We start from the raw sequence: 14,421 nt of genomic DNA on the forward strand, positions 1-14,421 counted from the left end.
TGTTTTCAAGTTGTGAGTTTTCAGTGGATCTCCAGTGATTTCATTTATTTTGGTTCATTTAGAATATACTTGGCAGAAAATCCTTAACATTTCTCTTCCAGTGTCCTTTATTCCAGTACTGTCCTTATTCTTCTTTTTAAAATGATTTCTAATATATAAAAATTAATGACTAAATAAATAAATAAATCCATTTAAATGGGGATCTAGGAAGAGTAACAGCTAATACTTTTCATGTCAACTTCTTTCTTATAAGTTATACATCGTTTAAAAAAATCTTTGCCTATCTGGTAGACGAATCATACTCATTATTGTTTTATTTTCATTTGTCACCTTATTAGTGATTATGAATGTTTTTCTCATTTATTAAATAAGTAATGAATTACCTGTGTTCTTTGTTGTGGTGTGAGTCTTCTTATGAGCTTTTTGCAGGTTGACAATATCATGTCCATCTTACAGTTGTTGTAACTACTCTTTCCCAGTCTGTTTTAAAATTCTATTTAGGTTTGTAATGTACAAAATGTTATGTATAGATATTAAATTTGATAATTTTTCTTTTTTGACCTTTTTTATTTTTATGCTTAAAAAGTATTTTCCATCCTGAAATATGACAATAATTTATCTCTTTTGGTCAAATTTTTATGATTCCACATGAAAATATATATGTTTATTTACCCCCTTTTAAAAAGTAAACAAATTGTGTTACTGTTTCCTTGAATGGATTATTAGCTTTATTTTGGAATTCAGCATAATGTACTAATAATAGTGTGATTGTATTTTTTTCACTATCCTTCTGAGATTCTCCAAGCCTTTATAAGCATTATCTTGTTAATTCACATAACACCCTTTTGAGTTAGGTAATAACTGTGATCAGAGTTCCACATGCTGTTTTTAGAAAACCTCTTAATTTTGTTAACAAAACATTTGTAAGCAGTTTTTAATGACTAGCTGACATCACATTTAGAGTTTGGGATGAAAACGTAGTTCTATTTAATGGCAGCTTTGTCAACTCATCTTTTATTTTCTGTCTTTATTTATTTATTTATTTATTTTTTTTTTGCGGTACATGGGCTTCTCACTGTTGTGGCCTCTCCCGTTGCGGAGCACAGGCTCCGGATGCGCAGGCTCAGCGGCCATGGCTCACAGGCCCAACCGCTCCGCAGCATGTGGGATCTTCCCGGACCGGGGCACGAACCCGTGTCCCCTGCATCGGCAGGCGGACTCTCAACCACTACGCCACCAGGGAAGCCCTCTGTCTTTATTTTTTAAACCTATGAAAAATTTGCTACACTTGTACCTCTTTCAGAAATGACAGGGATTATGATTGAGGAAATGGAGATTTAAATTTTTATATTAGTGGTTCTCAGTCTTAGCTTCACATTGAAATCATCCAAGAAGCCTTTTTAAAATATTAATACTCAAGTTTCATGCCCAGAAATTATTATTTCATTGTTCTATGATGGGACTGGGTGTTGAGAGTTTTTAAAAAGTTCCCCAGGTGATTGTAATGTGCAGCCAGAGAAGAAAACCATTATTTGTCATCAGTGGTTTTCAAAGTGTAGTCTCTAGACTTGCTGCATCACCTGGCAACTTGTTAGAAATGTGAATTATCAGGCACCATCCCAGATCTATTGAATCAGAAACTCTGGGGATAGAGCCTAGCAATCTGTGTTTTGTGGGGGATTTACTGTTTTTTTTTTTGTTGTTGTTGTTATGAGATAATTGTAGATTCACATGCACTTGGAAGAAATAACGCAGAGATCCAATTTCACTATTTTTACATGCACTTATGTGTATGTCTTTAGTTCTGCGCAATGTTACCACATATGTACTACCACCACAGTCAAGATACAAGAATCTATGGTTTCCCAAGCTGCCAGGTGATTCTGATGCAGCCAAGCCTTGGGAAACATTTTTAAAATGAAACCATAAGAACAGGAACAGATCATTTTTTCATAAGGATTCGTCTGAGTAGTCTAAGTGTGCTAACAGACCAGCAACATAGGTCTCACCTGGGAGCTTGATGGACGTGCAGGGTCTCAGATCCCATCTCACACTTAGTGAATCAGTCTTCATTGTAATAAGATCCCTAGGTAATTTGTGTACACACTGAGCTTGAAGGATACCTAATGAATGGGTAAAAACAAAACAAAACAAACACAAACACAAACTCAAACAACAACAACAAAAAACCCATATCAGTTTTCTGAAATTGGGTTCAGATATTTATTCTTGTAGTAAATAACTCTTATAGTAAAGATAATTTCTCTTGTAGTAAAGATAAACTCAGTTTTTAAGCAAAACTGGTATCAGTTTTTCTGCTTTTATATCTTAGTCATTTCAAGATATATTTTGTTAGGGTTTTTTTTTTGATAGACTTGGATTTTTTGTTTTTGCCACATATGATGTAAAATTTGATATTTTCTATCAATTCGTCTTAATATTACATCTTAAGTACAAGAAATATAACTATCGTCAGCTTCATCAATATCAAACATGAATGCATCTGAATCCTTTTTTCCCCATCTCTTTTTTTCCACTTCAGTCACTAACTTCTGACAAAATTGGAGATACTAGGTTTGTCTCAGGCTCCTGTTGAAGCTCTTTTGGTGTCTATCACTATTTTCAGCTTTCATTTTTATATTTGTTTTGAGATCCTGAGAAAGAATTTTTAGAAAAAAGTGCCACACAGATGGAAAGATATACCATATTCATGGATCGGAAGAATTATTATTGTGAAAATAACAATACTACCCAAGGCAGTCTACAGATTCAGTGAAATCCCTATCAAAATATCAATAGCATTTTTCAAAGAACTAGAACAAATAATTTAAAGATTTGTATGGAAACAAAAAAGACCCCAAATAGCCAAAATAATCTTGAGAAAGAAAACAGAGCTGGAGATATCATTCTTCCTGACTTCAGATTATATTACAAAGCTACAGTAACCAAAACAGTATGATACTGGCACAAAACCAAACACATATATCAATGGAACAGAATAGAGAGCCCAGAAATAAACCCACACAGTTATGGTCAATTAATCAAACAAAGGAAGCCAGAGTATACAATGGAGAAAAGACAGTCTCTTCAATAAGTCATGCTGGAAAAACTGGAAGCTACACATGGAGGAATGAAATTAGGACCTTTTCTCACATCATATACAAAAATAAACTCAAAATAGATTAAAGACCTAAATGTAAGACTGGAAACCATAAAACTTCTAGAAGAAAACGTAGGCAGAATACTCTGAGGTAAATCGTAGCAATATTTTTTTGGATCTGTTTCCTAAGGCAAAGGAAAGAAAAGCAAAAATAAGCAAATAGGACCTAATTAAACTTAAAAGTTTTTGCACAGCAAAGGAAACCTTTGACAAAACAAAAAGACGGCCTGCTGAATGGGAAAAAGATTTGCAAATGATGCAACCGACAAGGGATCAATCTCCAAAATATATAAACAGCTCATACAACTCAATATCCAAAAAATGAACAGCCCAATTAAAAAATGGACAGAAGACCTGAATAGACATTTTCTCAAAGAAAACATACAGATGGCCAACAGGCACATGAAAAGATGCTCAACATCACTAATAATCAGAGAAATACAAATCAAAACTACCAGGAGATATCACCTCACACATGTCAGAATGGCAGGCACCAAAAAGACCACAAATTGCAAATGTTGGCAAGAATGTGGAGGAAAAGGAACCCTTGTACACTGTTGGTAGGAAGGTAAATTGGTGCAGCCACTGTGGAAAACAGTATGGAGGGTCCTCAAAAAAATAAAAATAGACTGTATGATCCAGCAATTCCACTCCTGGGTATATATCTGAAGAAAACAAAAGCACTAATATGAACATCCCAGTGTTCAGAACAGCAGTATTTACAATTGCTAAGATATGGAAGCAACCTAAGTATCCATCAGTAGATGAATGGATAAAGAAGATGTGTATATACACAATGGAATACTCTGTTATATAATACTACTCTGTTATAAGATGTGTATATACACAACTCTGTGAAATTTTACCATTTGCAATAACATGGATGGACTTGGAGGGCATTATGCTTGGTGAAATAAGTCAGGCAGAGAAAGAAAAATACCATATGTTATCACTTATATGTGGAATCTAAGAAATGAAATAAACTAGTGAATATAACATAACATAAACCGACTCAAAGATATATAAAACAAAGTGGTGGTTACCAGTGGGGAGAGGAAAGGGGGAAGGGGAGGATAGGGGTAGGAAATTAAGGTACAGAGTACTATGTATAAAATGAATAAGTTACAAGGATATATTGTACAGCACAGGGAATATAGCCAATGTTTTATAATAACTATAAATGGAGTATAATGTTTAAAAATTGTGAATCACTCTGTTGTACACCTGAAACTTATTGTAAATCAGCTATACCTCAATTTTAAAAAAAACCTTCCACTTTGTACAACCACTGGGAACACCCTTCTAGTTACTAAATAAGATGCTGCCCAGTTCATGAATTGCCTAATAGAGCCGATTAGATCTTTAAAAAAGAAAAAAGAAAAAAAAGAAAAAGAGCTACATTGAGGAAAATAAATAAGACCAGGCTGGGTAGCTCTATTGATAGATATATTTCTTATTTTAGGACATTTTCCAGCTCTCTTCTGCCTTGATCCCTGTCAAAGAATAAATAAGGATATTTACAGTTTTTTCCTCTCATCCTTTCTCCAAACTACATGTAAGGTGCCAGAGATTTATCAGTAAACAAGATATGATTCTGTTTCTTAAGGAGCTGACTGTCTATTGGGGATATGTAAAATCAATCACAATGTGATGAAGGAAGTGTGAGAAGAAAACCAACAAGGGAATACCCAGCTCATCCTGGGGAAAATGTTGTCAAATAGGGTTTCATAGAGGTGCATCTATTCAAACTGAATGCAGAAGGCTGAATAAGAATGCTCTAGGCAGATTTATCAATCAGAGGGTCAGCAAAAGACAAATTCAGCCGTGATACTTCAAATGGAGATACTACATACAACAGTGAGGCAGAGGGCAAAGAACAGATAAACGGTAGGAAAAGTGGGAGACCATTATCTCTCCATAGGGCCAAAGGGACAAGAAGGAAGTAGAGTTCTTGGAGCCCAGTGAGAGCTGAAACTGCAGAAGAGGCACTGCCTGGTTGACGCTGTAGTCGTGGAGACACCTGGCTACTTCCAGAGGTACAGTGCCTAAGCTATGAGGGAGCTGCGAAGAAATTCTGTGAACTCTTTCTCTTCCCATTGGTGCCTCCCATTGGCTAAACCTAATGAAAAGTCAGCTGGCAAGGGAACTGGGACTGCAGCCGATTGGCTCAGTGTCCAGAGCACCAAGCAGGGCAGAGCAGGCTGAGAAAGGATGGAGGTTGAAGGGTAAAGTAAAATAACTAGGAGATAAGGGAGAAATGTTAATTTCAGGGAGAAGGAACATTATGTACTGACGCACAGAAATGTAAAAGATGATTGGCAACTCTGGGGAATGACAAGGAGCACAGGAGGCAGAAATGAGAAAGGAGAGTAGAAGCAGGAGATTTATCCAGAAGCAGGCTGGATAAATATTAATAAATAGCTAAGACTTTTGGGGACAGGCACTTTGTTAAATACATAATTTATTCCATTCAATCCTCACGTGGTTAGGAAGTTGGCCATGCCACATAGCAGTTATGACTCTTGTCCACAAATGTAATTTTTTTTTACATTAACTCAGATTTGGCTCTGAACCTTTACCCCATCTTGGTAAATTGTATTTCAGTCATTATTTTGGTGCCTGCCTTCTCCTTTGAGTTCCATATAAATCCAGGAGATGAGCATGGTGCCCACATAAATGGGGAGGACCCTAATTTCCAGGCCACTAGATTCTGCTTAACTTCTCTTTGTTACTTGGAATCCCTGGATTTTCAACCATGAGTGGGACCCTGGAGTCTTTGTGGAGGCTGTGAGCCCCATTGAACCTCAGTAGGTTCTTTCTTCATCATTCCTAAAGTCACAATCTGTGTCAGAATCTTTTGATAAGAGTCTTAGGAGGTATATTGTCTCTTGTTCCTCTTTTAGTCAAGGTTATACTTAGAGTTTTGAATTTATAGCAGTTATAATCTGTGACCATTTTTTATTTTTATACTTTTGTAACCTATTCTACTTTTGGAAAATATAAATAGTTACTGCTCCTTGGAGATTGTGGGGTGCTTTACCACTAACTCTCTTGAGCAAGGGTTGGCCAACTTTTTTGGTAAAAAGCAAATTTAGACTTTGGAGGTCAAGAGGTGAAGTTGAAGATGCTATGTAAGTACTTATACGATACGGGAAAAAACAAATTTCTGCAAGATTTTGATTAAAATAATACTAATTGAGAACAGTATTTTTGGTAATACAGATTTGCGAATGAGAAAAGTATAATTATTTTGGGGGGATAACATTTCACTTAATTGGGGTGCAAAGTTATTGTTCCCTGTCATCAGAATTGATTGTAAATGTTTATCGCTTAATGCTGACCTGTGATAAGAATTTACATATTTCATCTTTGAAAATGTCTTTTCACACAGTAAGGTGTTGCCGAATAGTGCTATCAATCCGCAAGCTTCTGATTTTAATTGAGCATATTCATTGCCTGGAAGGCATTTATAGAATTTATTAGATTTTTTTCTCCTGATGTTTTCCTTTTACATGTCATTATATTGCAGATTAATCACGTAGAATGGAAAGTTAGGTGGAAGCTCCTTAATTGCACAGTTAAAAGGATTTTGAAATATGGAAATTTCCTTTGCACTTGCATCGAAGTCTGAAAAACATTGCTGTAGTTTGAGCTCACAAAATATATCTGCTGTAAATTTGTGTGGGGATGAAATCTCACTATTTGTTTTAACCTTTGCCATCATGGGAAATATGTAAAGTAGCCCAACCTTACTTTTGATCCAAACAACATTAGTTTTCATTGAAATGACTTAACATTAATTGTCATTGAAATGACTTTACTGTTATAAAAATTTGGCATGTATGTGCTATTTTGCCTTGTAATTTTAGGTAGAATTCATTGAAAAAGATTATCAAGTCCACAGGAAAAGCTAATTTCCAAAGCTATTCAGTGGTCAATGGTAGTGGTTGGGGGTTGGGTTTTTGTTTTTTTTTTTTTTTAATTCAGAAAAGACTCATTCCTGACCCTGAGCTTAAAAAAGTCACAGTAGAACTTTATACTGTTAAGCCATAGAATTGCTGTGTGGTAGAATGAGTCAGGCTATTCAGCTTCTATTTCTGAGAAAACTTCATAGGGCTAACAATGGTTAAGCTCACAGAGCAGATGAAGATTACTATTAACACTATTGGTTTAATGTCACATGAGAGATTCAAATATTTTCCTCAGTGAATAACCTCAGTGAATTCCTGATGAATAATACAGTGAATAACCATAGGCTTTAACCATACATTTTTACAAGCTCTGTAACTTTGTCCAGCCAAGTCTTTTTTTGCTCCACACATAATTTTTACCACCCTAAGTTGTAACACATCTTAGCAGATTCCACTTAAGTTGTATTGAATTATTTTTTTTTAATTCGTGTGAATATTCTTGTTTGTAGTTGTTTTGTGCAGCCTTTCATATAGGCTAATTTTTCAGTCACTTCAAAATTGGCATTGACTCCTGGTATAAAGAACAACTGAGCAGTACCCATGACATCTGTCATCTCACCAAAGCCAAGGGAAACCTCTCAAAATAATTTGTCTCAATTTTAAATTGACTATATTGATATTGCTCCCAGTGTCTTCAACTCTTTGAACAACTGTTCTTACCAAGACTAAACAAGTTTATTTTCTCTGGACCCCTTGCTTCAGCTGCTGCAATCAAACATGACTTAAGTTACCATTGGTAAATGTCCTTCCTTGCTTGGCTAACAAGTGAACCACTTACAAACTCACTTTGGTTGCAGTCTCATTGTTATTTATTTATTTATTTTTTACTTCGGTGAAGAAATTCTGCTGTGATGAGATAGCCTGTTTTGACTTTGTAATATTTTCTGCCCACTGGATTTTCTGTGAGTTGGGAATACTGTGATGAATCTGGCATATATTGTATTCTTTTAGTATAGATAGAGTGTCATTGAATAATAAAGTGCTTTGTCATCTAATTCAGTAACAGCATGGTCCATCTTCCAGCGTGTGCTGAAAGTATGGCACACTTCTCTTGTTTTGGTATGATGGGTATGCACTGGTAATAAAAAAAATTATGGTAAGGTAATACATATGACATTTGAAATGCTGTTAAGTTATAACTGCATCACTGTGATTCATAGTACAACAAGCAGGTGTGCAAAGCAGTGAGAGTGAAAGAGCCACATGTGGCCTCTATCACAACCAATAAATTTTTTAATTTTATTTTTTTATTGAAGTATAGTTGATTTACAATGTTGTGTGAATTTCTGGTGTACAACAAAGTGATTCAGATATATATATATGTATATGTATATATTCTTTTTCATTATGGCTTATTACAAGTTATTGAATATAGTTCCCTCTTCTATACAGTAGGACCTTGTTGTTTATGTATAGTAGTTTGTATATAGTAGTTTGTAGCTGTTAATCCCAAACTCCTAATTTATCCTTCTCCCACCCCCTTTCCCCGTTGGTAACCATAAATTTGTTTTGTATGTCTGTGAGTCTGTTTCTGTTTTGTAAATAAGTTCATTTGTATCATATTTTAGATTTCACATATAAGTGATATCATATGATATTTGTCTTTCTCTGTCTGACTGACTTCACTTAGTATGACAATCTCTAGGTCCATCCATGTTGCTGCAAATGGCATTATTTCATTCTTTTTCATGGCTGAGCAGTATTCCATTATATATATACCACATCTTCTCTATCCATTCATCTGTCAATGGACATTTAGACAACAACTAAACTTTTGTAGTGCAAAAGCAGACATAGATGTAATCAGATGACCATGTTCTAATAAAACTTATGTACACTGAAATTTGAGTTTCGTATAATTTTCATCTATTATGAAATATTTTTCTTTTGATTTTTAAAAACCATGTAAATATGTAAAGATAATTCTTCTCTGTGGTCCTATGGGCAGCAGGCTGTATTTGGCCTTCAGGCTATTGATTGCTGGCCCTTGCTACTGACAATCGCTGATCTATGATAATTAGTAAAATCTCAGAGACACCAAAAAATACAGATGTCTAGGTCCTGCCTTAGGACTTGGCATACAAAGTTAGGAAACCCTGGCTATCTTGTTTACCATTAAATCCTCAGCACATAGATGCTCAATAAGTATTTTTTTGAGTAAGTAGAAGACAATTTCTGGCATATAATAAGCCTATAAAGGTCTATTGGATGAATGAAAGATTTACTGTATATCTTACACAATATATGGGATCCTAAAGATAGTGAGATGAAAATGAATTGTTTAATCTTAGAGCCATTAAAATAGAGAGAGGCTAGCCTCGAGGAGCATGAACTGTTTAGTAGCTGGGAATCATTTTGGCCAGGTTACTAATTTATGTAATAATAACTGGAGAGCTAATATTATTTTGGTTAATTAAGGTGTGAGGGAGGTGTAGCAAATAAAACAATCTGCAGGCTATTTCAATAAGTTTCTTTACAGTTGGATTTCATAATTAAATTCCTTTAAAAGGTTATGTGGAGAAAATGAAAGAATTTTCAACAAGACAAGGTTTTCAAGCCAAAGAAGCTAGTAGCTAATTGCATTTTTCAGGAGGGTGAACTCAGTGTATTTTAGCTATTTTAATATGCTAGACTATTTAACCAGAGACCCCCCTCCCCAATTAATATGGACTTTCAGGAATCTGGTTTGCCTCTAAGATATGGTAAATGTAGGACATATGATTGTTAACCAGAGGTACTTTTTTTTTTTTTTTTTTGTGGTATGCGGGCCTCTCACTGTTGTGGCCTCTCCCGTTGCGGAGCACAGAGCTCCGGACGCGCAGGCTCAGCGGTCATGGCTCACGGGCCCAGCCGCTCCGCGGCATGTGGGATCTTCCCGGACCGGGGCACGAACCCGTGTCTCCTGCATCGGCAGGCGGACTCTCAACCACTGCGCCACCAGGGAAGCCCCAGAGGTACATTTTATACTACATTTTCAAACTCATTTACATTGCACTCAAAGAACTCAGTAAGCTTTTTTTTTTTTTTTTTTTTGTCACAAATCTGCCTTTATTGTGAGCAGCAGGTGGGACACTTCCAGCATAGTAAAATAAATAATTTACAAAAGCAGGGATTCAGTGAAGCCGCCTGGTTGGGACCCTTGGGAGCTCATACATAGATGCCGACCCAGAGCAGCGGGAAGAGGACTCCAAAGCCCATGAAGAGTGAGGCCACCAAAGATTATGAGGAGCTCTCTGTAGATATCGCAAGTGTATTTGGTGGAGGTGACCTCATAAACTAAGAACCAGGCAGTGAAGAACATGCCAGTGGCCAACAACCACGGTCAGATGGGGGAAGACAGCCGGGTTCACTGGGCTGGTGTACCTGCTCAGGGCCTCAAACTCCATTTTGCTGGGCACAGGATCCTCAGTAAGCTTTTCAGCATCCTCTTTGGCATGGGGCTATGTTCCATGGATACACACTGATTTATCAACTCGGAGGCGTTTCTCACCCCAGCAGCCTTAACTTTGTGTTCTGTCACTTACTAGAGCAAGATTGGACATGAAATGGCAATATTAAGTACAAGTTTCATGTTCGGTTTATTTTTCTGCTATAAGGGTGGGATACTGGCTAACACATCCTAACTGTATTGTTGTAGTCTAGGTGCTTACCCTTCGCAAGCCTTGGTTTCTTCCTCTGAGAAGTTGTAAAATGATCTGCTTCAGAGCTTGATTGTGGAGATTAAATGAGACGATATGTGTCAGCTGCTGAGCACAGTGCTTACAGAATGGTAATGGTAGCTGTTATTTATATTAAATGACAGATTTCATACTGTAATATTTCTTAATTTAAGATGACTAGGTGACTGTTGACACTGCATAATACAAGCTTATTATGGACAGAGCAGAAGTAACTACTTACAAATGTTGGATGAATGAACTCCAGCCTTTTTTTTTACATCTTTATTGGAGTATAATTGCTTTACAGTGTTGCGTTAGTCTCTGCTGCACCTAGGGGCAGAACTCCAGCCTTTTAATATCCACAGGATAGCGCGTGGGTCTGCTGTGCATGTGTGAGCAAGACTTCTTTTTAACAACTATTTTTCTTGAATCCTAACGTTGCTTGGAGAGGGTAAATGCAGATTTCACTAATAAGATTTGCGAGGACTACAAGGGCTATTATTCATTGTTTATTTCAACAAATACTGAGCACTTACAAGGTGCCAAGCATGGACAATCATGAAGAATAAGACATTGCCTCTGCCTCTGAGGCGCTCACTTGTAGCGGGGGAGACAATCAAGTTAGCGACTGATGCGGTAACAGAGTAATTGCGTGGTGACATGGCCATGAGTGGAAGGGGCACCTAACCTGGCTTTGGGAGACGAGAGAAGATTTCCCCGAAGAAAGAAATCTCTGCTGAAGCGAGGTGAATGAGTGATGAGGGGGATGGTTCTAGCAGCAGCAGGAGCAGTGAAAGCATGGCTTCTAAGGGCCTTGGAAACCATGTCGTGAAATGCAGACACTATCCTAAGGGTGGGAAGGAGCCTCTGAAAGGTTTTAAGTACACAAAAAACATTTGTGTTTAGAAATATGATTTTGGTAGTAGTGCGGAACAAGTAAAGACAGTGGGCAAGGAGACCAGTTCAGAGGGTGTTGCGGTACCCCAGGCAACAGAACACAGTGGCCATGGGGATGGAGAGAAAGCAAACAGATTCATTATCTATTAAAGGGTTAGAATTATATTACTTGGCCAATAACTGAGGGTGAGGATGTGAAAGATGGAGGATTAAATCCTGATTCACAAGTTTTTTACTTTAGCTGCCAGTCATTCGGTGAGAGGAAGAGCAGGTTTTGTCTGGGGACATGGGAAAATGATGAATTCTTTTGCAGCCATATTGATTTTTTTTAGTGCTTACGACCTCTGAATTGAGACCCCCCCCACCCCCTGCCGCCAGATGTCTGCAGTTTTGGAAAGGCGTGCTAGCACGTGTTCCATTTCCCAGGAGGGAGGCTAATCAGTTTTTTGGGATACGAACAAAGTACAGGTTCTTCACCCCTCAAAAAAGAGAAAATCAGAAAAATCTAGAAAGAAATAATTTAAACTTCAACATATCTTAAAATTTTGTGTCGATTTAAAAAATGAAATTTTATTTTGTGGTTTAGTGGTTGTTTTATTTTGAATGACCAAGGTGGTGGGAACTAGAGATACAGATTTGTAAGTTATTGGAATAAACATGACAATTAAAATGACTGAGTGGATGAGATTATTGGGGAGGATGAACAGCAGGGGTTTTCTTTCCTGACTGCACATTGGAATCACTTGGAGAACTTTAAAAAAAAAAAAAATCCTGATGCCTAAGAACTGTCCCCAGAAATTCTGACTGAATTGCTCTAGGATGACCTGGGGCAGTGTTTGAGCAGCACTGGCCTAGAGTGAGAAGAGATCCCAATAAAGAATATGGAGGGGGCTTCCCTGGTGGCGCAGTGGTTGAGAGTCCGCCTGCTGATGCAGGGGACACGGGTTCGTGCCCCGGTCCGGGAGGATCCCACATGCTGCGGAGCGGCTGGTCCCGTGAGCCCGTGAGCCATGGCCGCTGAGCCTGCGCGTCTGGAGCTTGTGCTCCGCAACGGGAGAGGCCACAACAGTAAAAGGCCCGCGTACCGCAAAAAAAAAAAAAAAAAAAAAGATTTATACTGTGTATAAAAGACATATCATGTGGTTTAATTGTATGTCATAGCAATAATTATTACTAAACAGTTTCAGAGAATTCATAGGTGAAAATTACTACCAGTGAAGTCCAAAGGAGTAAAACTATGATAGTATAAATTCCTAGATGATGGGATTTAAAGTTAAATTAGGAAGCTACATTTTTTTTCCTTCTTATACTTTGTATGGAGAAGTTGAAGATTCTAGAAATATAGGTTTTCCACTTTGCTGTAATAGAATGATTTATATCAATTTTAGAGCAGTGAAAAGTAGCCCTAAAGCTTTATAGATTTTTTTTATCCCTGAAGAGCATTATATTTAAAAATTACTTTTAAGTTAATAATACCCTCATAATTTGAGGACACTCTTGTTTTTTTTTTTTTTTTTTTCTTTTTTTGCAGTACGCGGGCCTCTCACTGTCGTGGCCTCTCCTGTTGCGGAGCACAGGCTCCGGACGTGCAGGCTCAGCGGCCATGGCTCACGGGCCCAGCCGCTCCGCGGCATGTGGGATCTGCCCGGGCCGGGGCACGAACCTGCGTCCCCTGCATCGGCAGGTGGACTCTCAACCACTGCACCACCAGGGAAGCCCTAGGACACTCATTTTGACATGTGAGAATTTTCAGTGGGAGAGTATGTACTCCTAAAGAAGGAATATAATACAGGGAAGTCCTTCAATTCAAATTAGGAAGATACTGAGGGCTTTATTCTGTCTATATATGTGTATTTCTGATTGTCCTTGATATTGGAAGTTGAGTGCAAGTTTATTTTTGTAAGTAACAGCGGAGATAAACAGGTGATTTATCTCTGATTGACTCATTCTGTTTGTGGCAAATTAATTTTGGAAAGTATTTCCAGGAGTTTTGACAAGATAACTCAGTTTTAATAGAAATGAGTCAATGACAGGAATAATAGAAATCTGTGAGGATGTTTCACATACTCCATAGATAAAAAGTATTTGCAAGTTGAATTATCATAAAGAGTTCATAAAGGTAGGTACAGAATAGCTATATTAATTTTTTCTTTTTATGTCTGCCATTATTGGCATATATAACTAGGACCCCATCTGTTATCTGGTCAAATACAAAGATGTTCTGGTTAATATTTTTTCATTTCTTATTTTTTTTGCTGTTAAGTTAGACTTGAAATTCTTAGTGAAGCAACAGAGTTACATGGCACCATACTTAGAGATGCGTATAAACCCATAAGGCAAAATACTAATAGTGCGTCAGGCACTTTGTTGGGCAAGTGCTCATATAGGACTGAGAAAAGAGGAATATTAATCTCGCCACTTTTTTTTTTTTGAGTGAAAGCCACTTTCTGGGATGAAGATGAGGAAAATCAGCAATTATAGTCTGAAGTAATATTTGTATGGTGCTTTTTACATGTATTTTCTGATCCAACCTTCAAAATGACCTTGTGAGGTAGGTGTTGTTATCTTCATTTTACAGATGAGAACATTGAGGTTCACAGATATTAATTACCTTAAATCATAGATGAGCAGATAGATTTATCCCAAATCTTCTGGCTCCATATTCTTTACTTCGTCTTTCCATCAAGTGGAGACAGAGGCAAAGTATTAATACAGATTGAGGAGATCATCACAA

The 14,421-nt window shown here is 37.2% G+C and overlaps 1 protein-coding gene and 1 pseudogene across 3 annotated transcripts in view; one reads left to right on the forward strand and one right to left on the reverse strand.

Annotated features, from left to right (window-relative positions):
• The window catches only part of SUGCT (succinyl-CoA:glutarate-CoA transferase), a 683,669-nt gene that overhangs the window by 157,573 nt on the left and 511,675 nt on the right, over positions 1-14,421 (forward strand). The window lies entirely within an intron of this gene.
• LOC309827392 (dolichyl-diphosphooligosaccharide--protein glycosyltransferase subunit TMEM258-like) lies at positions 10,279-10,517 on the reverse strand (annotated as a pseudogene). Its single transcript has one exon. The product of its transcript is annotated as a dolichyl-diphosphooligosaccharide--protein glycosyltransferase subunit TMEM258-like (transcript).

This window comes from Grampus griseus (assembly GCF_964374135.1).
Source record: "Grampus griseus genome assembly, chromosome: 9".
Lineage (NCBI taxonomy): Eukaryota > Metazoa > Chordata > Mammalia > Artiodactyla > Delphinidae > Grampus > Grampus griseus.